This window comes from Macaca nemestrina, chromosome 1 (genome assembly GCF_043159975.1).
Source record: "Macaca nemestrina isolate mMacNem1 chromosome 1, mMacNem.hap1, whole genome shotgun sequence".
In the NCBI taxonomy this organism is placed as follows: Eukaryota; Metazoa; Chordata; class Mammalia; order Primates; family Cercopithecidae; genus Macaca; species Macaca nemestrina.
In genome coordinates, this window is record NC_092125.1 from 40790428 (window position 1) to 40804025 (window position 13598).

Genomic DNA, 13598 nt, shown 5'->3' on the forward strand with positions numbered 1-13598 from the left:
TCAGCCTTAAAAGCCAATTTGACTGCTAATCCTGGTGCAGAATAAACAAAAGGAAGTGCACTCACTGTAATTGCTGGGCACAGCCTTGTCCCTGGGTAAAAAGGCTCTCCTTTACTGTCTTCCCTTTTGCTTTCATTCAAAGCAAGTGTAGAAACACGTATAAGTGATCTTTCAGAAATCAGGAAAGGGATGTATAGAAAACTTCATGGCAGGGCAGTGGATGAGGATGGACATGTGTATCTGGAAGTACCAAAAATAATGTTCGATCTAGGTAAGTTTTTCCTCATCTATTGAGATATGTAAATAGGCAGAAAGTTTCATTATTGTGTTTAACCGAGGAACCAATGTGTGAGAAACTGACGTTTGACTTAGCGCTTCACTCCCCATTGCCTTGGAAGGCTTGATTATTACCAGTAGCTGGTACTAACGAACTTCCAGAGAGAACAGACTGCCCCAAGCCATTCTTCTGTCAAGGGAGGGTAATTCTGTGAGGCTAATATCCCTTAGGGGTGTTGGAAAGGAACATGTTGTTGGCAAATGGTTCTTTTGATCATGGTTTTGCTGCTCTCCGGTACACTAAACTTTATTTAAGTATCAGGATTCCAGAGAAAGAATTTGACTTACAAAAAGTACTTTGAAAAGTGGGATTAAATTATTGTGTGTGGAATAAGTGTCAGAAAAGCAGAATTATTTAACATCTTATTTGCAGTTGAGTCATTAAACAAATGAAACATTTTGAAAATAATTTCATAAAATGATACTATGAGGTATCTGTTTTTCAGGGATTGAAGAAGTAAAGTGCACTGAGTTCAGTTTTTTAAAGGTGCCTTTCTAAAGACATAGCTAGTGACCGAGGGTTTCCTAAGATGTGTGGGATTGCTCTTTTTTTTCTCCTGTTATATTTTTTAAATTGGTCAAAATTATTTTTGAAATTTGTATCTAAGTATTTTTGTTTAACTTTTGACTTGTTAAAGTTTCTGTGTTCAAGTTTGAATACCCTTGAAGTCTTATTTTGTTCATTTTCAGATTTTAAAATTTTCAAAGAAAAGGCGTTGCCTGATGTCTCAAATCTCAGATGCCTGAAATTCAATCGACAATTACTGAACAACAGTCTCTTATTTACATAAAGGTGGGGCTCTTGGCTCTCTGAACTTTCTCTTGTAGGCACTGTGTAGCTAAAGGTCATTTAAGGTGATTTCAGAGGTAGATAGATTACTCAGTGATTACTACCCTGTTGCAAAGATAATGTGGTAGAGTAAGCTGGTATCAGTTAAGTTAGATTGCTCCCACTGGGAGGCAGGTATGTTAACTTTGGGCCATGGTTGATTAAAAGGTCAAAAGAGATCTTAGAGTTTGCCTCTAACATCACTTTTTACTATAAAATGTTTTATGCTTGGACTTGGTTTTGCTGAAATTTCCCTCAACTTTTGGTAATATTGTTGCTAAATGAAATTCATAAAACTGAGTTTAAAACTTTGTAAGTTAAAAGTATTTTCTTACAAGTATTGTGATTAACTGTAAAAATACGTACTTTTTAGTTTAAGCTAACTTGACTCGGATACTTGACTTACACTTGTTCTTGGATCAGAAATGACATCCTGGAAGAAGTCATGTGTCGTGGAGGAGGTGGGAAGGGGGAAAGGTTTGTGTGTAGTGAGGTTGAGGTTTCTCTTTCTCTCCCCCCCCCCACCTCGTCTTTAATGATAAGATTATATGTATACATGTATGTTTTGATCAACAATTTATGACAAGTATGCAAGGTGTTATATGTCACTGTGTGTTTTGATGTTCAGCATACTCACTCCCCAACTCCAGTTACTCCATGGGCTGCAGCTAACTGATTATTTCCCATGAATTAAAGTACCATGACTGTTTTGTGCATCTATTAAATCTCCCTTCCAGTTCAAATTTCACATACCCTTAAGCAAGTGATGCATATTGTGCTTCGCCCTTACAGAGCATGTGAAACTAGAAATGAGTAGTGTGAAAGAGCTAGGTCTAGGCACCACTTTTCTAGCCTTCCTTTTGATGTTGAACTTTCAGTACAGTAAACTTTAAAATAAGCAGTCAAATCGTACATAAGAAATGTAAGTAGTTATGTAAGTGTTTGGGCACTGACTTTTTTAAATTATAAAAATGAAACATGACATTGTAAATTCAAACAGTAAGTATAGTGACAAGTGAGTCTCTTTATCACTACCTGCTAAGCTCCATGCCCTAGAGACCACCATTCACAATTTCTTACATTAATATGACCCTCTAGAAATTTTTCGTGCATACACGTGTATATATCAAATTATAGGATCATTGTAACTGGTACTTTTTGGGAGGCTGAGGCGTATTTTAACAGATGGCAAATACAAATCTGATTATTGTACCTGTATCATCATTTGCTATACAAAAGCCAGGAAAATCAGCGTTGATTTTGAAAACGGCCATCTTAAAAGCTTAAAAGCACCATACACAGTAATCCAGGGTGCAGGGTGTAGTGTGTCCTCGGATAAAAAGAGTTAAAGTTGCTATGGGAACCAGAATTGCACTTTCTGCTTGTTATGGGGAGAAATCTCAACCAGCCACCCTTTTCTAAAAAGAAGTCTTTTTTGTTTCGCCATCAACTTCTGGATGGATTATTCAATTGCTGTTAAAAAGTTTGGCTTTTATGTCTTATAGTAAGTTTTTATCCGTACTAGTGGGGTAGTTGATACTATGATTGTAGCTGAGGATTTGCCTTTTATTAAACAGCCCCTTTAATTAATTTGATAATCATTGTGGATGGAAACTTGGCAGACAGGATCCTAATCTTGAGAAAGGTAGCTTTTCCTTTTTCTAAAAACAGTTAGATTAAGGAAAAGAGTGCTTATAAAACCAACCCAATCAAAGTTTATGGAACTCCTAAAATTAACACTGAGACCAGATTAGTTTCCAAGCTCCTCGTAAACTGTAGGAACCAGTAGTGATTAAATGAAGCTTTTAAATCTGTATCTGAATATCTTTTTGTGTGTGTGTAAATTAGAATAATTGATATATAGGCTATTGCCATTTATTCTCTTTGGTCCTCTGCTGAGTGTGTATGTATTTAACATGGAACAAATGGCAATTTCTCCCTCCAGGAAAAACCTTTGCAAGGTGGGTTCTCACTGTGTCAGGGAATAGCTCACTGTGGTGACTTCACTGTGGTATTTGTGCACCCTGAGGGGACACTATTTTAGTTTGTCTCACAAAGGCCTGATTTACATTTTGCAGGTTTCAACTTGAGGAGTTAAGGAGCTCTTCCTTAATGGCCAGCAGTTGTTGAACACAGTTTTATAAAGTTGCTGTTGGCTGTTTTCCTGTTCTATAGTTCACTGCTTTTTCTCCAAATTCCTTCTCCATTCTAAGGGCATTCAAAAAAGAATTTACACATTAGGTGAGAAGTTGGAGCTATAAGGCATCCTGAGCTCACCTCTTCCATTTGTCATTGGTCACATATGTGGGAGGAATCAAGTTTTGACTATTTCAATTCTAAATAATTTTTAAAAATTGGGTGTGTCTTTTGCTATGCACTCCTTCCTCCTGTGCATACTTTCTCATGTTATTGGCAGATATTCTGCAAACGTTTTAAAAAATACTCTTGAAGTATATACCACTGTACCTGATAGAAAGATGTAGAAGATTGAGGGTCCTGTCTTCAGAAGATTATACTCTATTAGGAATTTATACACTCATAATGACATTACAATAATAAATCAAGGATGTCTGTATTTTACATTTTACAGCTTATAAGGCCTCCAATTTATCACTGATGAGATTTCTCACAATGCGATGAAGGCAAAGATGCTTAGGGTTGTGATTTGCCAAAAGTCATGGGGGAGATACGTCTTTGACTACTTAGTTGATTGCATTCGTTCTTGCAGCTTGCAGCTTCTCTAACGAGTCTGTCAAAAGAATGTCTACTTTATCCTAAGCCACTTTAAAAATTTCACGTATACCCTGGTTCAGAGATACCATACTCCTTTGGTTTTCCTTGTTTTTTCTCCTGCCTACTCCTTTTTATTTTTGTTTCATTTTTTATTTTTATTTATTTATTTTTTTGTTAGATGAGTCTCGCTCTGTCGCCCAGGCTGGAGTGCAGTGGCCCCATCTTGGCTCACTGCAAGCTTCGCCTCCCGGGTTCATGCCATTCTCCTGCCTCAGCCTCCCGAGTAGCTGGGACTACAGGCATCCGCCACCACCACGCACGGCTAATTTTTTGTAGTTTTAGTAGACACTGGATTTCACCGTGTTAGCCAGGATGCTCTCGATCTCCTGACCTCGTGATGCACCCGCCTGGGCCTCCCAAAGTGCAGGGATTACAGGCGTGAGCCACCGCGCCTGGCCTTACTCCTTTTTATTTATGTTCCTAGATTCCTGTCTTTTCATGCTGTTCACGCTTTGTAGATGAACTCATGTTGGTCTCAAGGCTTTATTTGCAACTTCATTTGTAAATTTTTAAATTCTAAAGTTGTATTTCTAGGCACCTCTTTTTCCATATCTGAAAACTTGTTGGTTCTGGTCAATTTGGGATGTCCAGAGACCATATTCAAAACTAAATTCACTCCTTGTTGTCTCACCCAACTCAAAGCTCTTTTGGTATTCCCTATGTTAATGAACTACACTGCTGTCTAACCCTGAGGCTGTCAACTTATGTTGCCCAAGTCTCTCCTGAAAGAACCATGCTTGACAGGCTTCATGAGTAAAGACTACCCTGGGAAACAGTTAGGATCCACTGCTGTGAGGTGGGTCAGTTCTGGGTGGCTGTAACTTCACTCCTTTCTTTCCCACCAATCCTTACTATAATCTGTCCAAGACTCTACTTTTACCTTCTATATCTAGGCACTATGTGTCTTGAATGCTTATCTTTCCATCCTCTTTGTCCCTGCTTTACTGTAAGTTCCCATTGCATTTCACCTGGATTGTTGCCACAGCCTCCTAATAAACTGGTGGGCTTTCTACCTCCAGCTTTGCCCTTTATATTTGGGCAGCCATCCTTTGGATTGAGTGATGGTTCTAAAATGCAAATCTGATTATACAATTTTGCAGCTAAAAATTCTGCAGTGGTTCCTCAAGATTTTAGGATGAAGTCCAAACTCCTTGGCATGGTGTACAGGGTACTTTAAGATCTGGACCCTTTTGTCGCTTCGTGTGCTCACAGGGCTGTTCTTTGGTTTGGAACACTTCTCCCAGGTGTTAATATCCTTTAGGACTCCTTCCCCCGTTTCTCTCTCTCTCTCTCCCCTTTCTACCCTACTCCCTGGCTTGGATTAGGTCTCCCACTCACACCACCCTGTGGGTATTTATCGCAGTCCCTATCACACAGGATTATCTGTTTCTTTACTTGTCTGTTTCCACCTTTAAACCATGAAGTTTTTGAAGGACGAGTCAGGGGTTTAGTAATCTTTTAGTTCAGTTAAAGATGACTAGTATTGGTTAATTTTTTGTTATGTATTAGCACCAATGCAAATTCTTGGATGTGTAGTGATTCAGGGGATCGTTGCCCTGACCTCATTCTTAGATGAGGTGTAGATGCAGAGGCCCATGTGTCTCTATTTGGGGGTAGGCAAATGATGGCCTTCTTAGCCAAGTCCAGTCCAGGCCTGCCACCTATTTTTGTATGGACTGTGAACTAAGAATGGTTTGTACATTTTTAATTGGTTAGAAAAAATCAGAAGAATAATATTTTGTGACATGTGAAAATTTCATGAAATTCAAATTTTGGTTATCCATAAATTTTTGTTGGAGCACAGTTTAGCTCATGTAGCAAAGCATTGTCTGTGGCTGTTTTTGCACAGCAAAGGCAGAGTTGAGTAATAGTGACAGACTCCATATGTCCCAGCCCACAAAGGCTGAAGTATTTACTATCTGGCTGTCATAGCACAGGTTTGTTGACCTCTGTTCTGGAGCAGTACTTTCATGTTATATAGTAAGTCCCAAGTGACAGATGCAAGCACAGAGAGGATTCGCTTCACTATTTGGGTGGAGGCTGGAGGCATTCTGTCTCCAGTGACCCTTGTCTGGCATAGTGTTCATAAAAATATATGTACAGTGAGTGAATAAATGAATGCCTGAATTATAAAACTCCCAGAACATTGAACATTAATTTAAATTCTTCAAAGCAAAACTTTTGAGCTTGTGTTTATTTTTTATCAGTGCCATCTCTCCATTTTATAAGATATATGTAACTGTAATAGCTAATGTTAAATGTAGTATGTGGTTTTATTTCTGTAAATTTTTTCAAAAAGTACTAAGGTATGGAACTGGTATGGAATTGGAAAGGCCTATGATTGTCCTTTTTTGGGTAAAAATTAGACTGTTATGTGACTTGAAGTCAGCCTAGATAAATCTTAGGAGAAAACTCATGAATTCTCACATGTGAATATGTGTTTCTGAAATGTTAATTTGTATTTTTTTCCTTTAAAAATGGACATAAGCAAATTTTATTTAAAGCATATATATATATTCTATAGTTTCAGCTACTTGGGAGGCTGAGGCAGAGGGATCACTTGAGCTAAGAAGTTTGAGGCTGTAGTACACCATGATTGCGCCTGTTGAATACCCACTACACCCGAGCCTGGACGACATAGACGCTATCTCAAAAATTAAATAAAATATGTATATTCACATGTACATTGTTGAAATAGATTCTTAAAGGGAATTATTAAGCAGTTGAGGGGAGAGGTTACAGTGAAGTATCTTATTTGCTTGTTGTATATAGCATCCTTTTAAGTTTAGTGAAGTCATCATGAGTAGATTTAGAAGATAGGCATACTGTCTCTTTAGGATAGTGAAGAACTGTAAATGTAGAGTATGGTATAGCCCAGTGTATTCCACATTAAAGTGGTTAGGCTGTTGAGCAGTAACCACATATTCATCTAGAGTTAATAGGCAGCAGCAACAGTTGCTTCTTTTTTTTTTTTTTTTTTTTTTGACAGAGTTTCTCTCTTGTCGCCCAGGCTGGAGTGCAGTGGCATGATCTTGGCTCACTGCAACCTCCGCCTCCCAGGTTCAAGAGATTCTCCTGCCTCAGCCTCCTGAATAGCTGGGATTACAGGCATGTGCCACCACACCCAGCTAATTTTGTATTTTTAGTAGAGAGGGGGTTTTACCATGTTGGTCAGGCTGGTTTGGAACTCCCGACCTCAGGTGATCTGCGCATCTCGGCTTCCCAAAGTGCTGGGAGTACAGGCCTGAGCCACCATACCCGGCCCTGCTTCTTTACTTGTTCATTTTTCCTGCTGGACTTTATTGACAGCTCTACCACTGTTCTGTTTGGGTTTTAGGGAAAGGTGTTAAAGTTTAGAGCAGAGCTGTTTGTTTATTTTTACTGCTGAAAATTTCTGAGGTTTTTAAAAATATGGGATTGATGTTTCTTTTAAGTTGTCAGCTTGAAAGTGTATAGTTTCAAGATGATTTTGTGCTGATTTTATTACTTTGCCTTGGTTGCTTGCTATAAGACTTAAGATAGAACTTGCCCTGTGGAGAAGAATAGAGTAAAATAAAATAATTTAAAAATAAGGAAAAAAAGATTAAAAAAAAAAAAAAACAACAAACCACCTGTGTAACAGGGCCCTGCTGGAATTTGCAAGCATCCCCTTTCTTGTGACATGATAAAGTTAGGTGTTTGCTCATTTGGGTCTAAAACTGACAGCTTGCTAATAGGGGTTACCAGAAAACCCATTTATAGAAACATTCCTGAGATTTTAGAGTACTGCACCAGACTAGGGTGGCACTAATTAAGTGTGTCTGCTTTTCTATGCGTGTGCTCTTCTAGGGGCCAGCCTGAAATAAGTGGGCCCAGTCAGCCTGGTACAGCTACATATTCATGAAATAGAATAAAGCAGACTTCACTCTTTCTTAGACAATGGCACCCTCAGATCTCTTGTGGGAGAAGAACCTTATGGTAAGGCTGGGAAAGGAATAAGGGGATTTACCTTATTTCTTTTGAACTTTAGGAGTTACATTTCCTCAGTTCCCTTCTTTTACTCTTTGTTTCCAACCGCGTGTGGCCGCTTCCTCTTATATTGAGGCCAACGTTGGATTGTTTTATTTTTAGATTTTTGTTATTTTATCTTTTTGTTTTGAAAGTTGGAGGAGATATTAATTCAGAATCAGTCTTCTTCACATTGCTTGCTTTTTTTTTTAATTTAAAGAGACAAAGTCTTACTCTGTTGCCCAAGCTGGAAGTGCAGTGGTGCAATCAGAACTCACTGCAGCCTTGACCTCCTAGGTGCAAGTGATCCTCTTGCCTTGGCCTCCCACAGGGCTGGGAATAGAGGTATGAGTCACCATGCCTGGCCTCTTTTTCCTTTTCTTGAATTTGGTATGTGGTCTTGTGTAGAGTTAAGAACTCAGTAAATTTTGTTTCATGATGATAAATCACAGTACTGTGTATGTATGAAAGTTTCTGCTAACCAGAATGATTGTGGCAGTGACTCTACAGGTACCTGTCTGTTTTCAGAGACCTGGTTAATGACCAGTCTCTTTTTTTCCCATCTTCTTTAGAGTTCTGATTTTGTGTTCTATTCTTGAGCTGGGTGGAGCTCAAGAATAAATTTTACATATGTAAAATTTCAGAGCTATACATTTAATATTTGTATCCTTCGTTATATGTAAATTATTCCTCAAATAAAAAAGTTAATTAAGAAACTCTCAGCCAATTGTAGTACAATATAATATAATTGATTTTTTTTTTTTTGGTATGATTTTTGGCTTAGAATAGGAGAGAACACCATGTGAGGCTTCATCATCTAAAATATGTTTCTCTTACTGTCTTTCTCCCCTCTACCAAAAGTTGCTGGCATTAATAGGCATTGACAGATAGTTGTTGAGTGATCACATCAGTGAACTAGCTGGTTTTAATTGAGTTATGAGCCCATTTTCATTGAAGTACCTGCAGAGCCCTCTCATACGATCATGCTTGATAGACGCCTCAGGCAGTGCAGCATGGGAAACCTGGGGAAGAGCGGTCCTCTGTTCTCACCTCACTTTAAGCAGGTAGTGGTTTTGGTTGATGCTTCATCGTTTGATGTGGTAAGATGATAAGTCTGTGGGTTTTGCTGCAGGTTTAGAGAATTCTTTAAGAATGTCTTTCCGTGGCATATGCTTTGGTCACAATGTCTGGTGCTTATGTAACTTGCTATTTAATTTCCGTGGTGAAACATAAATGTTCCACATACCACTTAAATATGGGAAGACCCCATCTTCCTTCATTTAAACATGGTCTAGGTAATGGCTTTCTCTTATTGAGCCTTTTAGAAATAAAAAGTCTGAAGTTTGAATTATGTGGCTTTCTTGGAGAAACTTATTTATTTATTTATTTATTTATTTATTTATTTATTTATTTTTGAGACAGTCTCAGTCTTTTGCCCAGGCTGGAGTGCAGTGGCATGATCTTGGCTCACTGCAGCCTCCACCTCCCAGGTTCAAGCGATTCTCCTGTCTCAGCCTCCCGAGTAGCTGGGATTACAGGCACACACCACCATGCCCGGCTAGGTTTTTTGTATTTTTTTTTTTAGTAGAGATCGGGTTTCACCATGTTAGCCAGGCTGGTCTCGGTCTCCCAAAGTGCTGGGATTACAGGCGTGAGCCACTGTGCCTGGCCGGAGAAACTTACAAAGCTATGAAATATTTCCAATGATCTGAAAAGATCTACCTGCTTAAAATGAGATGAGCTTTATTGCATTTTGATTCTAATTAGTGGGACGAAGGACTTATGTAAATAAGACTGCTGGGGGGAAAATGGTTCACTCATAGACGTTGTAGTATGGGGTGTGTGAGTTATGATAGATATTGAAGGTGCTTTTTATATCCTAAAGATACTTTTATTTGTAATGTATTTGAGGAGATCAGACAGAAACATTGACCTGTAGGCAAAATAATTCAGTTGAAACTTTTTTTCTGAGATGGAATCTTGCTCTGTTGCCCAGGCTGGAGTACAGTGGCACGATCTCAGCTCACTGCAACCTCCGTCTCCTGGGTTCAAGTGATTCTCCTGCCTCAGCCTCCTGAGTAGCTGGGACTCTATAGGCACATGACACCATGCCCAGCTAATTTTTGTATTTTTAGTAGAGTCGGGGTTTCATCATATTGGTCAGACTGGTCTCGAACTCCTGACCTCGTGATCTGCCTGCCTCCGCCTCCCAAAGTGCTGGGATTACAGGAGTGAGCCACCGCGCCCAGCCCAGTTGAAACTTTTTAAATTGTTGGGAGAATACCTGCGGAGCATTTTGAAGAGTAGGGATTGAAGTCAGCCAGGAAAGCTTCCTGGATCTTGAAGAAAAGTAATAGACATGAGTGTAGAGTTTTTCCAGGAAGGTAGACTTGTTTGAATAAAGATCTAAAAGTAGTTAGATAATGGTGAAGGCATTATTTGCCATTCATGGAGCAATGAGGATGTGCCAGATGGATTCTGGGGAGAAGAAGAACTTGAAAGCGGGGTGACAAAAGAAAGTGAATTACCTTTTGTCAAGTGCCTGCTGGTTACCTCTTTTAATTCTTCAGACTTGAGAACTATTGTTAACCCCTGGGGAATAATTGTATGACTAGTGACTTTTCTGAGGTTGCATAGGTTGAAATCCAGACCTGCTTTGATACATAGATTTTGCCTTTGCCACTCTGCCATGTTAGGTCAGACCTGCTGTAAGTGAAAGTGAATTCTAGGAAGACCTCAAATTGAGAAGTGAAATGAGAGTGCTAAAGAACTAAGCATTGTTTCTCTGATAGACCACTGCTTGAGGATCTCTGGATTTAGATTGCTCCTGTTAAAAGGGCTTTACACTTATTCTTGAAGAACAGAGGATTTTTTTTTAATTAAAAATACATATTTTTTTATTTAGACAGGGTCTTGCTCTGTCATCCAGGTTGGGGTGCAGTGGCACGATCGCATTTCATTGCAGCCTCAAACACCTGGGCTCAAGCAAACCTCCTACCTCAGCCTCCTGAGTAGCTAGGACTACAGGCATATACCACCATGCCTAGCTAATTTTATTTTTTTGTAGAGATGAGGTCTCTCTGTGTTGCCCAGACTGGACCCGAACTCCTGGCCTCAAACAGTTCTCCTGCCTCGGCCTTCCAAAGTGCTGGGATTACAGGTGTAAGCCACCATGCCCAGCTGAGGATTGTTTTCAGTGGAAGAATTTTAGGTTTGGGGCACATGTACTAGTTGTATGATATTTAGCTGTTAATGCTTCTAGAAATTTCTAAGGAGTTTATTGAATTTGAGAATGAGGTCCTGGATTTTGTCAGTGTCTATTGATAGAAAAAAATATGCTGTACTTGTGAAAAGAAAATTTCTACACCTTCTGAATTTATTATGCCAAAGGGAAAAGTTAGGCCCTGGAAACTGAGTCACATAGCGTAGCTGTTTTTCTTCTCTGGTGCGTGACAGTTGCTTAGGGACCTTTGTGTTGAGACGTTACGTATAACCAGATACCCTATTCTTTATTCAAACCTAGACTAAGTGAAGCTGGAGGTAGAGACCCCTGTGATTGTTATTGCTTTACAATGGAATGTTAAGCAACCCCCTTAGAGTATAATAGTAACCAATCAAATCTTGTATCTGTATGTTAGCTTTATATAGAAAATGTTGTAATTCTGTTCTACTCCCCTATTTTTGCCCATATAAATGATCCTAACCTTTCCCAACACTGCGGAGTGCTGAGCACCATTCTTTAGTGTCAGTGTTTCCTGGACAACTGCCCTCACTCTTTGCGCTTGAATGAATTCTTTTTTTTTTTTTTTTTTTGAGACGGGGTCTTGCTATGTGTCCCAGGCTAGAGTGCAGTGGCGCAATCTCGGCTCACTGCAACCTCTGCCTCCCAGGTTCAAGTGATTCTTCTGCCTCAGCCTCCTGAGTAGCTGGGATTACAGGTACTTACCACTGTGCCCAGCTGATTTTTGGATTTTTTAGTAGAGATGGGGTTTCGCCATGTTAGCCAGGCTGGTCTCGAACTCCTGACCAGGTGATCTACCCACCTTGGCCTCCCAAAGTGCTGGGATTACTGGCGTGAGCCACCACACCTTGCCTTTTTTTTTTTTTATTCTGTTGCCAGGCTGGAGTGCAATGGCGTGATCTTGGTGCACTGCTACCTCTGCCTCCTGGGTTCAAGCGATTCTCCTGCCTCAGCCTCCTGAGTAGCTGCAATTACAGGCATGTGCTACCACACCCAGCTAATTTTTGTATTTTTAGTAGAGATGGGAGTTCACCATGTTGGCCAGGCTCCCGACCTCAAGTGATTGCCCGCCTTGGCCTCCCAAAGTGCTGGGATTACAGACGTGAGCCACCGCGCGCAACCGAATGAATTCTTTCAACTGGATCCTCTGTGAGAAAGACATGACTCTTATTTGTGAAGAACAAAGGATTGTTTTCTTTTTTCTTTTTTCTTTTTTTTTTGTTTTTTGTTTTTTAGATGGTGTTTCACTCTTGTCACCCAGGCTGGAATGCAGTGGCACGATCTTGGCTTACTGCAACCTCCACCTCCTGGGTTCAAGCAATTCTTCTGTCTCAGCCTCCTGAGTAGCTGGAATTACAGGCGCCCACCACCACGCCTGGCTAATTTTTGTATTTTTAGTAGAGATGGGGTTTCAGCATGTTGGTCAGGCTAGCCTCGAACTCCTGACCTCAGGTGATCCATCTACCTTGGCCTCCCAAAGTGCTGGGATTACAGGCGTGAGCCGCCGCACCTGGCCCAAAGGATTGTTTTCAATGGAAGACTTGTAGGTTTTGGGTACTTGAACTAGTTGCATGATATTCAGTTGTTAATGGTTCTAGGAATTTCTAAGGAATTTATTGAATTTCAGAGTGAGGTCCTGGATTTTATCAGTGTCTGACAGGAAAAGTGTACCCTATCCCATTTCCTCAGGGATGGTCAGTGCTTTCATTTATACAGGGAATGCCACCATCTTATCTCCTTTCTGCCTTATCCATGACTTCTTTCTGGTTGTTGAGAATTGCTGAGTTTAGTTCACTTGCTTACTTTATCTGACATTATTAAAGATAAGGCTGCCTGGTCTATCTTCACATTCTAGTTCTTTCCCTCTCTGCTCCAAGTAAATTCTAACCCTTACATGGTATGTTTTGTTGTTAAAGTTTGCTAACTGAATAGGTCTAACCCACCTTTTGTTAATTGATGGATAGATAGCTACTGTAGTCCCGGGAGCTTTCTTTGTCAGTATTAACATTATTCAGATTCAGAAGTGATACCATTCACTTTGATGTCTGTATATGTGAATTTGCAGATCTGTAAGTCTCTCTTTCCATCTTCCCCTCTCTCTTTCTGCCTCCCTCCTTTTCTCTTTAGTTTCCCCAGAGTGTTGCTGGGCTAAGGTTCAGTCAGAGGACTCTTAGATACCTTAACTTTTTTTGGTTTTATTTTTGAAGAAAGGGATCATAGTTCCCATTAGGACATGTATTTACAATGTGTTTTCTTTTGCTCTCCCACCACACTCTCCCTCTACTTCTAGATCTTAAAATTCTACGATTGTTTTTTCTCCCTCATGCCCCATCCCCTTTTTTAAAAAAGTCAGAACTCTTCTTACTATAGTAGAACTTTACAGGTTTGAGTTGGCTGATTAAATATACTAAG

The 13598-nt window shown here is 39.8% G+C and overlaps 1 protein-coding gene across 1 annotated transcript in view; it reads left to right on the top strand.

Moving 5' to 3' along the window:
- Positions 1-13598, top strand: part of LOC105484563 (laminin subunit gamma 1) — a 123253-nt gene that overhangs the window by 1411 nt on the left and 108244 nt on the right. The window lies entirely within an intron of this gene.